The sequence below is a fragment of the Strix uralensis genome, chromosome 36 (genome assembly GCF_047716275.1).
Source record: "Strix uralensis isolate ZFMK-TIS-50842 chromosome 36, bStrUra1, whole genome shotgun sequence".
In the NCBI taxonomy this organism is placed as follows: domain Eukaryota; kingdom Metazoa; phylum Chordata; class Aves; order Strigiformes; family Strigidae; genus Strix; species Strix uralensis.
In genome coordinates this window covers 294202-313010 of record NC_134007.1, presented here as the reverse complement: position 1 = coordinate 313010, position 18809 = coordinate 294202, and the positions used below count along the sequence as shown (strand labels likewise).

The 18809-nt window shown below is 55.9% G+C and overlaps 1 pseudogene; it reads left to right on the top strand.

The window, feature by feature from the left end:
* Positions 1-17317, top strand: part of LOC141937016 (scavenger receptor cysteine-rich type 1 protein M130-like) — a 61222-nt pseudogene extending 43905 nt beyond the window's left edge.
* Positions 17318-18809: the final 1492 nt, after the last annotated feature.

Sequence of the window (18809 nt, the reverse complement as noted above, 5' to 3'; positions counted from 1 at the left end):
CTGAACCCAGTCATCAAGGGGCAGCCTCGCCAGTGCCGAGTACATGGGCAAGATCACTTCCTTGTCCCTGCTGGCCACACTATTTCTGACACAAGCCAGGATATCATTGGCCTTCTTGGCCACCTGGGCAGACTACTGGCTCATGTTCAGCCAGCTGTCAATCAACCACCCCAGGTCCCTCTCTGACTGGCAGCTCTCCAGCCACTCCTCCCCAAGCCTGTAGCGCTGCTGGGGGTTGTTGTGGCCCAAGGGCAGCACCCGGCATTTGGCCTTATTGACGCTCATGCAGTTGGCCTCAGCCCATCGCTCCAGTCTGTCCAGGTCTCTCTGCAGAGCCTCCCTACCCTCGAGCAGATCAACACTCCCACCCAACTTGGTGTTGTCTGCAAACTCACTGAGGGTGCACTCGATCCCCTTGTCCAGATAATCAATAAAGATATTAAACAGGAATGGCCTTAAAACCAAGCCCTGGGGGACACCACTCGTGACTGGCCTCCAACTGGATTTAACTCCGTTCACCACAACTCTTTGGGCCCGGCCATTCAGCCAGCTTTTTTACCCAGCGAAGCGTGTGCCCATCCAAGCCTCGAGCAGCCAGTTTTGCCAGGAGAATGCTGTGGGAAACGGTGTCAAAGGCCTTACTGAAGTCAAGGTAAACAACATCCACAGCCTTTCCCTCATCCAATAAGCAGGTCACCCTGTCGTAGAAGGAGATCAGGTTTGTCAGGCAGGACCTGCCTTTCATAAACCCATGCTGACTGGGCCTGATCCCCTGGTTGTCCATTATATGACTTTTAATGGCACTCAAGATGAGCTGCTCCATGACCTTCCCTGGCACCGAGGTCAGACTGACAGGTCTATAGTTTCCCGGATCCTCCTTTCTGCCTTTCTTGTAGATGGGTGTCACATTGGCCACCCTCCAGTCCGTTGGGACCTCCCCAGTTAGCCATGATTTCAGGTAGATCATGGAAAGCGGCTTGGTGAGCACATCTGCCAACTCTTTCAGCACCCTTGGGTGTAACCCATCCGGTCCCACAGACTTGTGTGCATCCAAGTGCTGTAGCAGGTCCCTGACCACCTCCTCTTCAACTGTGCTGACCTCAATCTGCTTTTTGAGCTTTCTGTAATGACACTCGATAACCACTTAGTCCAAGAAAGTTCAGTAAGCTCACAGTCCATTCTTTACATTCTTCTCTTTTCTCTGTAGCTATTAAGATATCATCTACATATTGAAAAAGGATGCCATTACCTGGAGGCCTTTCCCAAAGTTCTAGTTCTCTTGCTAATTGGTTTCCAAAAATTGTAGGGCTATTTTTAAATCCCTGGGGTAACACTGTCCAGTAAGTTGAGTTTTACGGTTTTACGCTCTGAATCGGCATTTTCCCATTCAAAGGCAAACAGATGGTGGCTTTCAGGGGCCAAGGTGAGGCCAAAGAATGCATCTTTTAAATCCAATGCTGTAAACTATTCCTATGTTTCTTTGAGGCTAGTTACTAAGCTGTATGGATTTGCTACTACTGGGTATAGATCTTCCACAATTCTGTTAACTGCCCGTAAGTCTTGTACTATTCTATATTTCCCATCCAGCTTCTTTATCAGTAAAATTGGGGTATTAAATTCTGATTCAAACCAAATTTTAAGAATCTTCCAATTATGTTTTTTTATACCTCTCCGATCTTCCAATCTTAAAGGATACTGTTTCATTTTAATTGCACCAGAACCAGGTGTTAATTCCACTTTCACTGGCATAGTATTTTTGGCCTTACCAGGAGTTTCAGAGGCCCATACTCCTGGATACACTTGATCTAATATTTTGCCAAGTTCTGGGGTACCCTCAGTTTGTCTTTCCATTTGAATCATAGCTAAACTTAAAATTTTAATTAGTTGATTATTTTTACTCTGAGTTCTATTTTATCCTTTTCAAAAATTATCTGTGCCTCTAATTGCTCTAATAAGTCCCGTCCCAATAAGGATTTTGGAGATTCTGGTAAATAAAGTAATTTGTGAATTCCCATTTGTTTTCCAATCTTAAATTCAATTGGCTGTAAAAAGAAAGCCTTCTTTTGCTGGCTAGTAGCTCCTATTACAGTTACAAAATTGTGACCTACAGGTATTAGTTCCTGATTTAATACAGAATATGAGGCACCCATATCTATAAGAAATTCTATCTCCTCATTCTGATTCTTTAGCTTCAATTTAACCAGTGGATCCGCTCGGGTAGATTCCCCAGGTCCCTGTCATTCCATTTCAGCAATCACTTCAGGCTTTACTTTTCTCAGTTTCCGACAGTCCTTTTTCCAATGCCCGCTTTCTCCACAATAAGCACACTGATCTGGTCTCAGTGTTGTTTGGAAACTTCGAGTTCCCACAGGAGGTCCTCCTTTACCTCTGCATCCAGGGAGTCTCTGAGGGCCCGCACTTCGTTCTAATGCTGCAATTGTTGTTATGGATATTGTTCTATTTAATTTTCTCTTATCACTGTTTTCTCTATTTCTGTATACCCTCCAGGCTTCTTCAATTAACTTCTCCAAATCCCACGCTTCAGGCTCTTTTAGTTTCTGGAGTTTTCTCCTAATATCTTCCGATGATTGGCCCAAAACCAATGATACCAATTGTTGCTGCCCTACATCAGATGAGGGGCCTAAGGCAGTATATTTACGCATTGCCAATTGTAATTTGTCTAAGAATTCTGTAGGGGTTTCAGTTTGCCCCTGCTTTACAGTATAAAGTGCTGACCAATTTATAGCCTTTGGGATTGCATTCTCCAATCCAAATTTTATCCAATCTGGATATCGCTTTAACATGCGATAATCCATATTATCATTTGGATCCCAATTCGGGTCAGTCAGGGGAACATACTGATCAACTCCCCCTACCAGCATTCCAGCTGTAATCTGAGCCTGCACTTGGGTTTGGGCAGTTTTTAAAACCAGCTGTTTCTCATTTTCAGTCATTGCACCTAACATTATGTCTATATCTTTCCAATCTGGGTTTTGATTTTTAATTATTAATTCAAATCTGTTGGCAATCTTCAGTGGATCATCTCTATACCCTTTAACCACTTCCTTCCAAGCATCCAAGTCTCCCATATTAAAGAGGACTTTAACTGGTCCTGTTTTACTACGAGTTCGGGCAGTAATTGGGGTTGATCTTTCCACTAGTGGCCCTGCCCCAGCGTCATTTTCCTCATCTGGAAATCCTGCAGGCAATATAGGAGGTGGCAGTACATAATCCTCCATCCTTTCTTCAGCTCCCCAGTCCTTCACTTTTAGACATCTTTCTCCAATACTACATGCTGAACAACATCGCTTCAATTTTCCCTGTTCCCTCTTTTTATTCTTTTCTAATGCCAAAACAAGGGGATCCTGAGGGGCCAAATTTCTACCACACTCTTTTTGCCACTCAGGATGATTTCTTAAGGTGAAAAACATATCAGCATATACCACCTCATCCCATTTATCATTTCTTCTGAGGAATAGCATCAATTGCAATAAAGTATCATAGGAATACTGTAGGAGTCGAGGTCCCCTACTTTACCAGTCTGCAGAAGTCCAGACATGTCTGGGCTGGGGGAACCTCAAGAAGGTGGGGAGGACACAGACAAGCTGGAACGTGCCCCACGGCTATGGCCCCTCCCAGGACACCACTAAGGGGCCCTCAGTACCATCCCTGTAACATCCAAAGAAGAGCCCGATCCTGCCAGCTGGACTGGAAGGCCCCCAGCAGCCCAGCCCTGCCGGACGGCCAGGCAGGGTAGACTGGGGCAGACTCTGAGCTCTTCTAGGTGCTGCAAGGCACAGGCAACACTGTCTGCAAATGGGGAAAACCAGGACAAAATGCCAACTTCAGAAGAATATGTGCATGGGGACAATAGAGAAAAGACCCAGAGGGGATTCCAAAAAAGACCACGCGAGCCAGAGGAACTCACCAGTTAGCCCATGAACCACAAACTGGATTTTGAGGTGCCAAACAGAGGGGTAGGGTGCTGGTGGGGAACTCCCTTTCCCCATGGCTGTGGGGGGTGTCACAGCTACCTGTAAGACCACTGTGGGGTGCAGGCTGGTGCTACATAAATTTTCTTGTCTTTAGGTTGATAACCTGACTGAATGTTTCCAAAGGCTCTGGCTGACTGAGTGAGGGGAGAAGTCAAGGGTGTGCTGGGACTTGTCCAAGTCTGCTTGAGCCACACCAGCCAAACCCAGTGTGCTGTGCATGTGTCATGTCAAGGGATGGGGAAGGGGGTGGTGGTGGTGGATGTAAATGTATTGAATACGGTAGGAGCTGAGCAGGATGCACATGGTATGGAATAAGGAGTGGGGATTGCACTGGGTCTGGCTGGGATGGAGTTAATTTTCTTCTCAGCAGCCCCTATGGTGCTGTGCTTTGCCATGGTGGCCAAAACAGCTTTGATAACACCCCAACACTGTAGCTGTTGCTGAGCAGTGCTTGCACAGTGTCAAGGTCTTCACTATTTCTCCCTCTGCCCTGACAAGCAGGAGGCTGGTGGTAGCAAGGGTCTGGGAGGGGACAAAACCAGGACAGCTGACCCCCAAGTGACCAAATCAATACACCACACCATATGACGTCACGAACAGCAATAAAACTGGGGGAGTGGAGGGTGTTCTTCAAAGTATCCTTTGCTCAGAGTCTGGCCGGGGATCAATCTCCTGCTCTGAGTCATTGCTGCTCTGCTTACTCAACTGTTTTTATCTCAGCCCATGAGATTGTTTCCCTCACTTTTCTCCTTCCACTTCCCACCATAATCCCGCTGCTGGGGAGTGAGCAAGTGACTGGGTGGGGGCTGCCACACAGAGTTACCCAGCACACAAGCACAGAGCAACTAGGTTGGTATGTGCTTGTGAGGCCACTGGTGCCTTAGTAGATCACAGGCTGGGAGCTGGTACATGGCTTGTGTAAGTGCTTGTGAGATTGCTGGTGCCTGAGTAGCTGATAGACCGAGTGCATGCACATGACTTGTGTCAGAGCTTGTGAGGTCACTTGTGCCTTCTTATCTCATAGGCGAGCAGATAACAAGTGGAGGGATGTGTGGTGGTCAGGTCACTGATGTCCAAGGTAGCTGATAGGCAAGAGGGAGCCAAATGCATTGGGTATGTACTTGTGATGTCACTCTTGGCTGAATAGCTGATTGGCCAGGACCAGGTGCATGGCCTCTACAGGTGCATGTGAGGTCACCAGAGGCCGAATATGTCAACAGCGAGAACATGGCAAGAGGTGTATATGCACTTGTGAGGTCACTGGTGCCTGAGTAGCTGACAGGGCAGGAGCAGGCATCTGACATTGTACTGGTTTTGGCTGGTGTAGAATTAACTTTGTATTTAGCGAAATAGTGAGCGAGGGACTGTGTGGGGCTGAGCTGCTGGCTGGGGTTAAACCATGACAAGTACATGTAGGTTGTTTTGAGGTCACTGTTGCCTGAGTAGCTGATAGGGCAGGAGCAGGCCCATGGCTTGTGTCTGTGCTGATGAGGTCACTCACGCCTGAGTAGCTCATAGGCCTGGAGTAGGCCCACGGCATGTGTAGGTGCTTATAATGTCCCTGCTGCCTGAGCAGCTGATAGGGCAGGAGCAGGCCCGTAGTTTGTGTCGGTGGGTTTGAGGTCATTGGTGTCTGAACAGCCGATAGGCCAGCAGCAGGACAATATCAGAGGTAGATGCTATGACATCACCTGTGTCTGAGTAGCAGATAGGGCAGGAGCATGCCCATGGCTGTGTGTGAGCTTGTGATGTCACTGGTGCCTGAGCAGCTGATAGGGCAGGATCTGGCCCATAGCTTGTGTAGGTGCTTCTGATGTCACCGAAATGATCTTTAGACTGTGTCCAAATATGGCTTTTTGGAAGAACCATTGCCAGCAGAAGTCCATACACCACACACACGTGTGACAGTGTGACTCGTGCACACAAGCAGTGGCAGCAGGAGGGTGTGAGGTCACTGTCAGTGTAACTCATGAGCAAACAGTGGTGGCCATAGGAGGGTGTGAAGTCACGTCACCGATGGCACCCTGTGGCCATGGGGCTCAGTGCAGAGCAGCCGTGTGCATCAGAGGGGCATTGTGGTGGCCAGGAGCTGCCCGGCCCCGTGTCTGCAAGGCTGAAGGAGCAGCCCCTGCAGCCCTGGCTGGAGCTGTTGGGGTAGGGGGAGTTTGAGGGTACCACAGGGATGTGCCTGGGCTTGGTGCCAGGAGGAAACCACAGACTTCCTGCCCGGGCTCTGCAGGGGGAAGCACAGGGAGCGCTGCGAGGTCACGTGGGCTGTGGTTTGTGCACCTGCAGGCTGCAGCTCCCGAGCCACCCGTGGGGAATAACGGCCCCTCAATGACATGCTGAGAGTCAGGGATATGTCTGAGCTGTGTGTCTGCTGCCAGGACAGGGACATGTCCCAGCTCCAGCTCCATCTCATTGGAAGGGACCTTCCGTGGGGCTCTCCAGGGAGGGACGGGTGAGTCAGCGCTCCTGGGATGGGGCTCTGGCCTGGGATAAGGCCCCTTCCCAGCTGATGCTCTCAGCACAAAGGGTCTGAAGCAGGGGCAGGGGCTGTTCCCTTCCTGACACATCCCCCGGTGCAGTCCCAGCCCTGTTGTTCCCATGGCATGGGGATGGCTGGACACTCGCATGTTGGGCTCTTGGTTGTGCCCAGTATAGGAGATGCTCAGTGCTCCTGGTCCACACAGCAGGGTTCAAGGCATGAAAAACCCATTTCCCCCACTACAACTGACCCTGTCCTGTGACGCCCCACCGCCACAGTGACGTGACACCTGCAGCGGAGCCATCCCTCATATATGGTCATGAATGGCACTGGAGAAGTTCATTGGAGGGCTGGGCTGTGTCGGAGGGGAGATAGGTCCCGATAATGTCTAAAAAGGGGCTGCTGCTTTGATTGGCTCTTCCTGTAGCTGGGCTGGCATCAGCAGAGATATATTGCCCACCCGTCGTCATTGTCCCCATGAGTTCCCAGGAGCTGTGGCAGGGAGTGTGGCACAGCAGGGATGTGCGGACAGGGCAGGAGGCTCAGGATGGGCACAGAGGGAGTCCTTTCCCCTCAGATGCTGTGGCTGCTCCTCTGGGTACAGCTGTGCAGGGGTAAGTGCCATCTCCCTTGTCCCACAGCACAGGGCCAACAGGTACCAGCGTGGTCATTGGGATCTATCAGGGAATGGGGATTCTTTGCAGGTGCCACTGAGAGGAGGGGCAGAAGGTGCTCAAGTCCCTGGACCCTGTGCCCACCTGGGTGGGAGAGAGTATCATCTCCTTCTCCAGCTGCTGCTGTTTAGGGCAGCCTGTGCATGGCTGCAATCAGAGACACCCTGTGCTGGGGTACCTTTTTGGGACCCCCTGTTCCCTAGCAGTGAGCCTCTGGAGCTGGTGGTGGACTAGTGGGTGATGGAAGCACTCAGAGATCCCTACAGGGCACTGCCAATCTCTCGGGTACCCTGAAGGGTTTGTGTGCTGTTCCCTGCCCCCTTGTTCTAGGGATCCCTGACCCCACAGGGACAGTTTGTACCCCACCGAGGGAAGGGGACCGGAGCATCTATTGTAGGGGGACATCTTGCCTGGGGGTCTGGCCCAGTGCAGGGAAAGGGCTGACACCAGGGGTGAGGAGGGGATGTGGGTGCGGGGACATTCTGGATCCTCTCAGTGGGGACAAGGAAAGCCCTGGGCTTGGGGGTGGGTTTGGATGGTGCTGGGGCAGGCAGTTTGCATGGGAAGCTGCAGGCCTGGGCACATGGGGCTGTTCAGGGGGTGCTGGGGAGGAGAAGGTGCCGAGTGCAAGGCTGGGCAGTGTGTGGGTGGCCATGGGCAAGAGGGCGGTAGCCATTGGGCTGTGAAAAGATGCCTTGTGTGGTGGGATGGCAAATGACTGAGCAAGTTTACATCTGGGAACCCACAGCATTGCACAGCCCATGAGGATAGAAGGGTCCCCTGAAGTGCCCTGGGGACAGCCTGGAGAAGAGTGGGCTCCCACCCTGGTACCTCTGACTCTACCCTGGCAGGGAGTTCCTTGAGAGCGACAGTGCTGGGGCTTGGTGCTCTCCTGACCCAGTTCATGTTGGTGTTTGAAGGTGCTGTGGAGGTGAGGCTGGCAGATGGCGGCAGTCGCTGCGCTGGGAGAGTCGAGGTGAAACAACAAGACCAGTGGGGGACCGTGTGTGGTGACTATTGGGACATGACTGATGCAGCAGTGGTTTGTAAGCAGCTGGGCTGTGGGTCTGCTGTTCGAGCTCCTAAGTATGGACACTTTGGGATAGGATCTGGCCCCATTTGGATGGATGATGTTGGCTGTAAAGGCACCGAATCTGCCCTGTCTGACTGCACACACAGCGGATGGGGTGAAAATGACTGTGATCATGATGAGGACGCTGGAGTGATGTGTTCAGGTAAGGGGACAAGCTATTCTCCATCTCTGGGGTTGGGATTGTGGAAGGAACCTGGCTGTGCCCTCAGGGATCAACCGTCAGGCACCAGAGCATTGCCCAATGTGGCTGGTCACACTGCTGAGCTGGCACTGTCATTACTGGTGTCCCCAGTCCCTGGGGAAAGGCCAGTAGGAACCTGCCCAGGGTTGCCCTTACCGTGCCTGGCCCCTGAGTTGCGCAGATGAACCCTCCATCTCTGCCCTGCACTGTCTGTTGATTCCCATCTTTCTCCTCCTGTTCACCCAGGACCTGTCTATCGGTGCTGAGGGCAAGGTGCCCCCATGCCAGAGGCACCGCAAGTGACTCATGTGGCCACCCACAGTCCTGGCCAAGGGCATGAGATGGATAGCTGCTGTTGGGTTGTGCCTCCAAGTAGACACGTGTCCCTTGACTGAATCAAAGGGGTTGCTTGTAGAGGAGAAGCACTGGGCTTGGGCAGAAGAGCAGGGTGGCACGTGGCACCTCGTTCCTCTCCCAGGTCACCCCATGAGAGCCTGAGCATGGGGACATGGCCCCGTCCAGGCAGTGCTGACCTGCTGCCCAGCCTCTCCTGCCTGCCCCAACCCCTGGCTGCTCGGTGCCACGGGGGATTTGTCAGCACTTACTGTCTCTGCTCTGTGCCTGCCCTTGCACCGGGAGCTCGTGTAAGCCCAGGGCTGCTCTTCCGTCCACTCTCCTGCCTTCTGCCCAGCCATGGGCAGGGACATGCATGCCCAGCAGTGCACTCTGGCTGAGGCTGAGAACCTCTTTCCTGGGTGGGCACCTGAGCAGTACATCCTCACTGTACTTTTGCCCTGTGACACGTTCTATATCCCAGCAGTGCCCCAACAGCTCAAGACCCCTGTGGAAACAAGGTGGGCTTCTCGTGCCACCAAGAGGTTCCTCACGCCTGACCCTGAGCTCAGTGGGACAGAGGAAGCTGCACCACCCAACAGTGCCTGTGCCCTTTTCCCTCAACCCCAAGAGCTTTGGGTGTGACAGTGCCCAGGGACCAGTACTGGGTAGCCCAAGTTCTCTGGGGCAGCAGCAGTTTCTCTGAGAGATTCCTGTGGCTGTGGCTGTTGGTAGAGAAGCAAGCCCAGAAGTTCTGTGCCGATTTCCGAGGAGCAGCAGGCTGGGGCTGATGTGTTTTTGCCATCAGCACCCCCTGAGAGCAGCTGGGGATGTCGTAGGGCTTTTTGCCTGTGGCCACCTTGGAGATCAGTCAGGGTATTGCCAGAGGGCTGTGGGAACTCTCAGGGGTCTTTGGTTGCTCCAGAATCTCTCCAGCTGCTCTAAGGGGACAGCCCCTCCTGAGGACGTATAGTGATCCATGAGGAGGACCTTTGGAAAACTGTCTGTGACTTAAACTTTGGTCCCAAAGGCACCCACATGGTTTGCACGGTGTGCTGTGGGTCTGTCACAGACACATAAGCTTGAGTGCCTGTTGTGCTTTGAACTCAGCTGGCAAGCAATCACTACGTGGCCAGACTTTCACCTCCCCCTCCCCTCTCCCCGGTGAAATAGTGGAGACACAAAAAGAAGAAAATTCGTAGGTTGAATAAAAAAAAAGATTTACTAAAAGTAACAAGAAAACATCAGTAATAGTAGTGAGTCCAAAGACGTGTAAAATGCAGCAGTGGCTTACCGAGCACGGCGATAGGTATGCAGCCCACCCCCCAGTAGTAATCTGACTGCACCAGAAAATCCCGCAAAACCGCATAGAGCGCACTAGAGAGCCCTCATCCGCCTATATACCCTGAGCGTGACGTCACATGGTATGAAATACTCCAATGATTGATCGGGATCCAGCCCTCTAGCTGTTCTCCCTCTCAGCCCAAGGGAATATAAATCTATCCTGGCCAAAACCCGGAATGTGCTGTGACGGTGTAGCGAAGGGGTGCAAGGGAGCCTGGATGTGTTTGTGTCACCAACACTCCCCCAGCAGCTTCCTCTGGGATGTGCAATGGGTGAATTGGTCACAGCTTGCTCAGAGGTGATGTGGGATGTGGGCATGTAACTGCCAGAGGGCTCTGGGAACTCCCAACTGTTTTGGGTTTTTTGCAGGATTTGTCCGTCTGGTGGAAGGGAGGAGCCGCTGCTCAGGACGTGTGCAGATCCATGATGGGGGCCAGTGGAAAACTGTCTGCGCTTCCCACTTTGGTCCCAAAGCTGCTGACGTGCTCTGCAGGGAGTTGCAGTGCGGCGCAGCCCTGCCTGTCCCTGGAGGAAGTCCCTTTGGAGAAGGGGTGGGTCCCATCTGGGATGGAGAGCTGCAGTGTGTGGGGAATGAATCCCTCCTCGCCTCCTGCCCCAAGGGGTCGCCCAAGGACCAGCCCTGCACCCACGCAAACAGCGCTGTTGTCACCTGCACACGTAAGGACACAGGGAGGGGTGTTGAACACTGGGGCTGTGGTGGGGACTGGGTAACAGAGCAAGGGCCGTGCTGGGCCGGGGGTGAGGGCAGGAGGGGTGGATGGGGTTGTCTGCAGCATGAAAATAATGCAGGAGGAAAACAAGGGCATGTTGTCCCTCTGGCCTCTCTGCCAGCTACAGAGGGTACAAGAGCACCAATCCACCCTCATTCCTCCTCCTCTCTCCCCAGAGTACACAGGGTTCAGGCTGGTGAATGGCAGCACAGTGTGTGCAGGGAGGGTGGAGGTCCAGGTGCTGGGGACGTGGGGGACCCTCTGTGCGTCCCGCTGGGATCTCTCGGATGCCCACGTTCTCTGTCGGCAACTCAACTGCGGGTTTGCTGAGTCCATTCCTGGAGGAGAGCATTTTGGGAGAGAGACTGGCCCTGTCTGGAGAGACTCATTCCACTGTGACGGGACTGAAGCCCACCTGCAGCAGTGCCCAGTGACCACCCTGGGGGCCTCACTGTGCTCCCAAGGGAACACTGCTGCTGTCATTTGCTCAGGTGAGTGCCAGAAGAATGTGCATTCAATCCATTTGTCATTTGTGTACAACATGGCCACCCAGGGCAGAGCTCCCGTGGCCATACCAGGCTGACTTTCTCCCTGGAGAAACCCTGCCTTCCCCAGGAGCCATCTGGAGGTTTTTCCCTGCTCAGAGTGAGCGCTCCACTTTGGGACAGCTGAGGACTGAACGGAGGCAGGCATCTGTCCCTAGGGCAGAGGCTTAGGCACCAGTGCCACCGCCAGGCCTGGGCTCCTCTGTTCTCGTACTGTGCAAGTAGCTTGAGACAGGGCTGCAGGGCTCTGTCCCATCCCTCTGGCTGCAGACACCCACATCCCATCCCCACAGAGCCTCATCCCACCACCCAGCAGGAGCTGCCTGGGTGCCCCCAGCAGCAGCAGACCTGGGTGTGAGCTGCAGAGAGGGCCCGGGCTTTACCCTAACTTCTCCTCAGCACAAGGCTCAATCTTGTCCAGTTTGGTGGGGAAATCCCCCCTTGCCCCCCTCCCTGAAGGGTGCCATGCTCCCGGTGCCACCCATGGCTGTGGCATCTCTGCTCTCCCCAGGCTCAGTCAGCTTTGGATCCCTGCGGCTGGTGGGCGGAGGGAGCCGCTGCGACGGACGAGTGGAGATCTTCCAGGATGGGGCATGGGGCAGAGTCCTGGATGACCAGTGGGACGTGCAGGAGGCCAGCGTGGTGTGCCGGCAGCTGCGGTGTGGGGAGGCCGGGACAGCCTACAACCCCCCAAAGCCTGAGCGAGGCATGGGCCCCGTGGGGCTGCGAGGGGTGCGGTGCGCAGGGCATGAGGCCAACCTGAGCCTCTGCAACACCTCCCTGCCTGAGACCACGCTGGCGGCAGTGGTTGTGGAGGACGTGGGAGTCATTTGTGGGGGTGAGTGGCAGTGTGCAGGCTCCCCAGGTGATGGTCTGTGCAGGCAGACAGTCCCTGGCAGCAACTGGGGTTTGTACCCACTGCAGGGAGTCGGTGGCTCCGGCTGGTGAACGGGGCCGGGCGCTGCGCAGGGAGAGTGGAGATCTACTACCAGGGTATGTGGGGGACTGTCTGCGACGATGGCTGGGACCTGTCTGATGCTGCCGTCGTCTGCCACCAGCTGGGCTGCGGAGGGGCAGTGGAGGCAGCCGGCTCTGCTCGGTTCGGGGAAGGCTCCGGGCAGATCTGGCTGGATGGTGTGAACTGTTCTGGGACAGAAGCTGCTCTCTGGGACTGCCCAGCTGGGCCCTGGGGGCAGCACAACTGCGGGCACAAAGAGGATGCGGGAGTCATCTGCTCAGGTCTGTGCCAGGAGTTGTGGTGGGAGCCTGGTTCCTGGGGAGGCCAGGACACGGGGAGAGCCGGGTATGGCTGAGGCTGTCCCTGGCTGCCCCTGAGCTCCTGCCCGAGCACATCCTGTGGACACGCATACATGGGCACCCTCAGTCCCACTGGGGGTCCTGGGGAGCTCAGCCATCCCCAAGGGTTAGTGGGAAGGGCAGGGGTGTCTGTCCATCAGGGACTTCTCTCTGACCCTGGGTGCAAAGGGGACGTGTTGGCCCTGCCCAGCTGAGGGCCTGGGGATGCAGAGGTGTCCTAGCTCCCACAACCCCAGGGCAGCCTGTTCCCCCTTTGGGGTCTTTTCCTCCCAGAGTTCATGGACCTGAGGCTGGAGAACAGTGACGGCTGCTCTGGACGCCTGCAGGTTTTCTACAACGGGACATGGGGGAGCGTTTGCTCCAACTCGATGACTCTCAACACGGTGATGCTGGTGTGTAAGGAGCTGAGCTGTGGGGATGGAGGATCCCTGGAAAGACGCCAGCCCTCTGGTAGGGAGTCTGGCCCTGCCTGGCTGGATCGCGTGCAGTGTGGGGAGAGAAACAGCTCCTTCTGGCAGTGTCCCTCCACTCCCTGGAACCCACAGTCATGCCAAGACCTGCGAGAGGAGACCAACATCACCTGTAACGGTAACTCTGATCCTCCCGGGTACTCATGTCACCTCAGATCCTGCTCCCTGCTGGCCATAGCCAAGCACAGATAAAGAGCTTGGAGGGGCTTTTCCTTTCCATGTCAGACCCTTCTGCTGCCAGTGGCACAAACATGACCACAACCACACATGTCCAGCAGCAGTTGCAACCCAGGTTGCCAGCAGCGCCTGGGGGAGGCAGAGGCATCTCCAGGTGAGGTCTCAGAAGAGACTAGAGAGGTTTCAGAAGAGCCTCCCCTCCATAGACAAGCTACTGCTGCGCTGTGAACCAGGGAGCTCTTGGGGCTGAGCACTCGGGGTCCCCCCACAGTCCTGTGCGTGTCCCCTGGATGACTGCAGTTCAGTTGCTGCCATGACCAAGATGGTACAGGAAAGCACAAGCAGAGCTCAGCCCTGCTCTCTCCTGAATGGTCCTCCAAACCAGCCCCTTCACCACAATGTTTCCTTCTTCAGGGGGACGCCCAGAAATGCCCCTGGCCCCGTTGGCCCCGTGCCCCAACTCCACGAGCTGCACAGGTAAGGATTTGCCCCTCTGTGTCTGGCAGGGCTCTGCCTGCTGTCCTGGTGCCATGGGAGGTCTTTGCCTTCTCCAGCCAGGGAGAAGATTCGTGCCGTGGGCGGTGAGGACGAGTGCTCGGGCAGAGTGGAGGTCTGGCACCGTGGCTCCTGGGGGACGGTGTGTGACGACTCCTGGGACATACAGGATGCCGAAGTGGCGTGCAGGCAGCTGGGCTGTGGCCGTGCAGTGTCTGCCCTGCGTGAGGCTGTGTTTGGGATGGGGATGGGCCCCATCTGGCTGGAGCAGGTGGAGTGCCAGGGGACGGAGTTATCCCTGCAGGACTGCTGGGCCCGGCCTGGGGACAGCGGTGCTTGCCGGCATAAGGAAGACGCTGCCGTGCGCTGCTCAGGTGAGTGGCAGGGCTGGGATGCCTTGGTCAGGCATTGGCAGGGAGCTGGGGAAGACCTTCAGTCCATGAGGTCCTGACATGGCCCCGACCTCCCATAAGCAAGATGGTTCCTGCAGAGTACAGGAGGCTGGTGCCAGTCAGGGAGCAGCCTCGTTGAACTGGATGTCCTTTGGCCACTCCCCATGGGGCCCTGCAGTCCCAGGGCTATCCCCGGTCTGCCTGTGCCTTCCTGCCTGCCTCCCAGAGCAGAGGTGCTGGGTGCTGCCCTGGCCTCTCTTTCAGGAACTACAGGAGGGGCTATTTGGGTTGGATATGTCAGGGACATCTATAGACACTCCATGGTGTGCTGGGGAGGAGGCTCCCCGCTCCCCGCATACCCAGTGTCTCAGTCCTGCTCTCTTTTTTCTCCTCTGCAGCTACACCCAGGATGGCAACATCCCCACCTCAAGCAGGTAAGTTGTCCTCCCTCTGGGGCTGGGTATCCTTGGAGCTGGGCTGTGACTCACAGATGGATGGAAGGGGCTCCTTGCTGGGGTGTGAAAGTCTCTGGAGGAGGCACTGGGGTGGTGGGAGGGTGTAAGGAAGAGTTGTCATTTCGTCAGCAAGGTGGAAGCTTCCCCAACACTCATTCCTGGGGCCCTCCAGCCTCTGCTGCCTTGTGTGATGGGGTCAGGACTGGTGCTGCCTCCACCTCTCCCAGTCCTGGTGCTGCCCCTTCCATTTTCTCTCCCCTGCAGTTCCCACCCGAGGCCGTCAGACCAGCAGCGGAAGAGTCTCAGTGCCCGTCATCATCTGCATCATCCTGGGGGCCCTTCTCTGCCTGCTCCTGGCCCTCTTGGCTGGGCAAGTGCTGAGCACCAGGGCTGCACGCAGAGGTGGGTCCTTCCCCAGAGGTCCCAGGGGGAGATACCTCCTGGAAGGACGGTGTGGTGTTGCAGGGGGGTGTCAGCGAGGGTTGTCAGTGAGAGGTACAGGCAGAGTGGGGAGATGAGAATGTGTGCTGCCACCTTCACATGTGCTGCCCCACTGAGTGCCTGTCCGTGGGCCACCAGCAGCAAGGGCTGGAGAGAGCCCAGAGGTGGGGGGAGCTAGTGATGGGGCGAGGAGAGATATGGCAGAGTGGGGATGGCCAAGACTGGCAGTGGTCTAGGTAGTGCTGGAGAGGGCTCTGGGGCAAGGGAGATGCTAGGAGGAGTGCGGGGCAGCAGGGTCCATCACCGTGGTGTCAGGCCCCAAGCCTGTCCCTCAGCCCATGCCTGCCCACCCCCAGGACAGGGGCCTTACTATGGACCCGTGGGGCAGACAAGGGCAAGCTCCAGGTGCAGAGGAAATGTGGGAGCTGCTCCAGGGTGACATAAGGGGGGCATGATCCAGGGGCCAGAGGGGCATGAGCACTGTCTTCAAAGGGATGATGCAAGGGTGACGCTGCCCCAGAGGATCTCCACAGCGATGTTGCCCTCACGGGGGATGTGGCAGCCGTGCCTGGGCAGCACAGTGGGGCTGTGCTCTCAGAGCAGTCCTGGGCTGGCCCAAGGAACTGCTTTTGGGGAGCACAGTGTGATCCCATTGCCCCTTTGCTTGTCCCTGTGCCAGCCCTGCTTCTGTCCCCAGGCTCCAGGAGAGCTCAGGAGTCCTTCCTTGAGGCTGTGTATGAGGAGATTGGTTACAGCCCAGCTTTGGAGAAGCAGGCCAGGTTTGGTCACTCAGGTGGGTGTGGGTCCTCCCTGGAGGCACATCTGCAAGACCCTTTCCCCTGGCGCCAACCCAGAGCTGATCCCCTGATACGCCCCCAGTCCATGCTCCCTCTGGTGCTTGGAGCGTGGGGTCTGTGGGAGAGCATCCAGGTCCTGGGCCCAAGAGAGAAGCTTTCTCCCAGTCAGCTCTGACTGTCCCAGCTGGACAGCCCCTTTATTACTGCCCCTGCACCCCATGTGACACCCGAGGAGTGAGGGAAGGGGCTGTCCTAGGGCAGCTCTGGAGCACTTTTGGGACAGGGTTTGTCCTGGGGGAGCAGGGTGAATTCCCAGCCCTCCTCCCCATGCAGCCCCAGCTCTGTGGGTCCCTCTTCCCCAGCAGCGCTGACCATGAGCCAGGTCAGTGGGGCTTGCTCCATAACACCCACTGTGCTTCTCTCCAGGCTCCTCTTCAGAGCAGTCCCTGACCCAGCTGCAGCCCTACCCTGGGGTCAGCGAGGAGGAGGATGGTCTGGGATCAGCACCAGGTAATGGAGGCAGGAAGGGGTTGATCTCCCTGCAAACACATGATGGACAGAGGAGTCACTGAGTGTCACCATTGGAGATGGGGAGGACATGGGCATCTCCTGTGGTGCTGCCAACCCCAGTGACTCGGCCCTGTGTCCCTGCGCACCCTCCTGTCCTCTGCTCTGCAGGACGTATCTTCTCTCTGTCACCAGCTTCCCTCTCCTTTCAGATGTCCTTGTCCTGCCCAGAGATCACCCAGAAGATGGCTACGATGATGCCAGAGAGGTTTCTGATCCGGGGGAGGGAGAGTGGGAAATGCCCAGGATGCCAGAGGAGGGAGCAGGCCCCAGGGATGCACCCAGAGGTGAGAGGGAAAGACAGCGCTGCCTGTTCCTAGGGTGACATCCCTTGAGCCCCCCAAGTCACTACTGTACTGAGGCCCAAACCTCCTGGGAAGGGGGAACCTGCCCCAGGAGGTTTCCTTGAAAGGCCTGGAGGTGGGAGAAGGAACTGAATGTGGTGAGGAGCAGGGAGGATAGTGGAGTACAGACACCAAGAAGTGAACTGAAATGTCCGCCCTTGCTGCTTGCAGGGGTCACCCCATGCTCCCAGAGAAGTGCCGAGATCCCTGGAGCTGAAGGAGACACCTTGTCCCTGTCCCCGGGGAGCATGGGCTATGATGATGCCGAAGAAGTGTCTGTGGCACATCCCCATGAGGACACAACAGCTGTGACACTGTAGCATGGTGCACAACAGTCCCTGAGCCCCAGGCCAGGAGAGCCCATCCCTGCCCTGCAGCTGGGTGCAGCTGGGAGGGAGGAGAGGTCTGTGCAGCTGGGAGAGCCGTGAGCACTGGGGAACCGACTCGCTTGACCTATGGGCAGCAGAAATCACCTGGAGTTTCCTCTATTTTTATTCCCATTTTTATGCTGTGCATCCTTATTTGTTCTTATTAAAAGTCTCTGGGGGCTTTGACCCAGAGCATCTCCTTGCCTGCCAGGTGTCAGGGCATCATCCTGAGGCTGGTCAGGGGAGCAGAGAACAAAGACACAGTGGTAGGGAAGGGCTGTGTCTCAGGGACAGCAGACTCAGGGTCAGGCTGTTGGGCTGCGAGAGCCCATGGACCCTGGGGAATAATCTTAGTGACAGAAATATTTCCATCCTGCTGGCCACAGGCAGTTTCTAGTCAAAATGCCTCTATGGTAGGTCCCTTGATGTACCCCTGTGGGAGCACCCATCTCCTCACCTGGGGGTTCCAGCTGCTCTTTGCCCCAGGCCCTGCCTCGGCCACGCTGGTCCCACAGTGCAGAGGCCATGACAGAGCTGCCATGTCAGGGGAAGCCCTGGGCTTTTGGCTCATAGAAGTGAGCCTAAGGTGACCACAGGTCCCTGAACATCCCAGCCAGACCAGGGAGGATCGTGGCCTGTGGATTATCTCCCCCAGTACGTAGGAGGCAGCTCTACTCCCCAGTGCCCCAGCACAGAGTGCAGAGCCATTTTCTGGACACATGGGGCTGGGATTCCCTCTCCTCATGCTCTACCAGGACCCGTCTCCATGGGCTGTTCCTGCTGCTTTGCAGACCTGTGGCATCCCTGGGCCCCCATCCTCCTCCTCCTGGACGAGCTCCTGGCCTGGAGAAGGCCCCATGCAGGCGGCTGCTCATGTGGACACATTTCCATGGCAGTGGAAATTTTGCATCCCTCCAGTAAAACAGGTGCTGCTGAGAGCTGAGCCAGTGTCCCTTTCCCTCAGCTGGGGTTTCACCTGTCCCAGCGCCCATGGGCAGAGAATCCTCTCATGCAGGAGCCAGGCCGGGAGAAGGGTTTGACACCTGCGCAGGACCTGGCGCCCAAACTGACAAACTGCCCTCCCTGCTGCCGCTGGTGGGTCTCCACACCCTGCCAGCTCTTCTCCAACAGGCTTCTCTGCCACGGGCTGGAATGTGCGTTGGGTGTCTGTGGCAGGATTCCCTGTGGGGAGCAGCTGCAGCTCTGCAGCCTTGCAAACAGCAGGATCTGGCCCTGGAGCACAAGCGGGGAGGAGGCAGATGTTGGCAACATCCTCTCCTATTGCAGTGTTGCCCCATTCCCTGCTGGGAGCTTGTCCACCCCTGGGGTGACCCTGGGGGGTGCTGAGGGGAGATGAGGTTCACACATCCCTCTGCCCCACACCCGGAAGCCTTCTTGCTGGCAGCCCCCATGGGAGACCAGAGTTCCCAGGGCAAGACCCCCACGCTGATGGGTGACGTACATGGGCATTGCAAACACAGCCTCCATCCCCTGCAAAACTCCCACTGGGATAAGCTCCAGCCCTGTGTCTCAGAGAAATAAGGTCTAAAAGTGAAGTAAAGAACAAGAAGGAAGTGTTATCTTCTGGACACAAGATGGTGG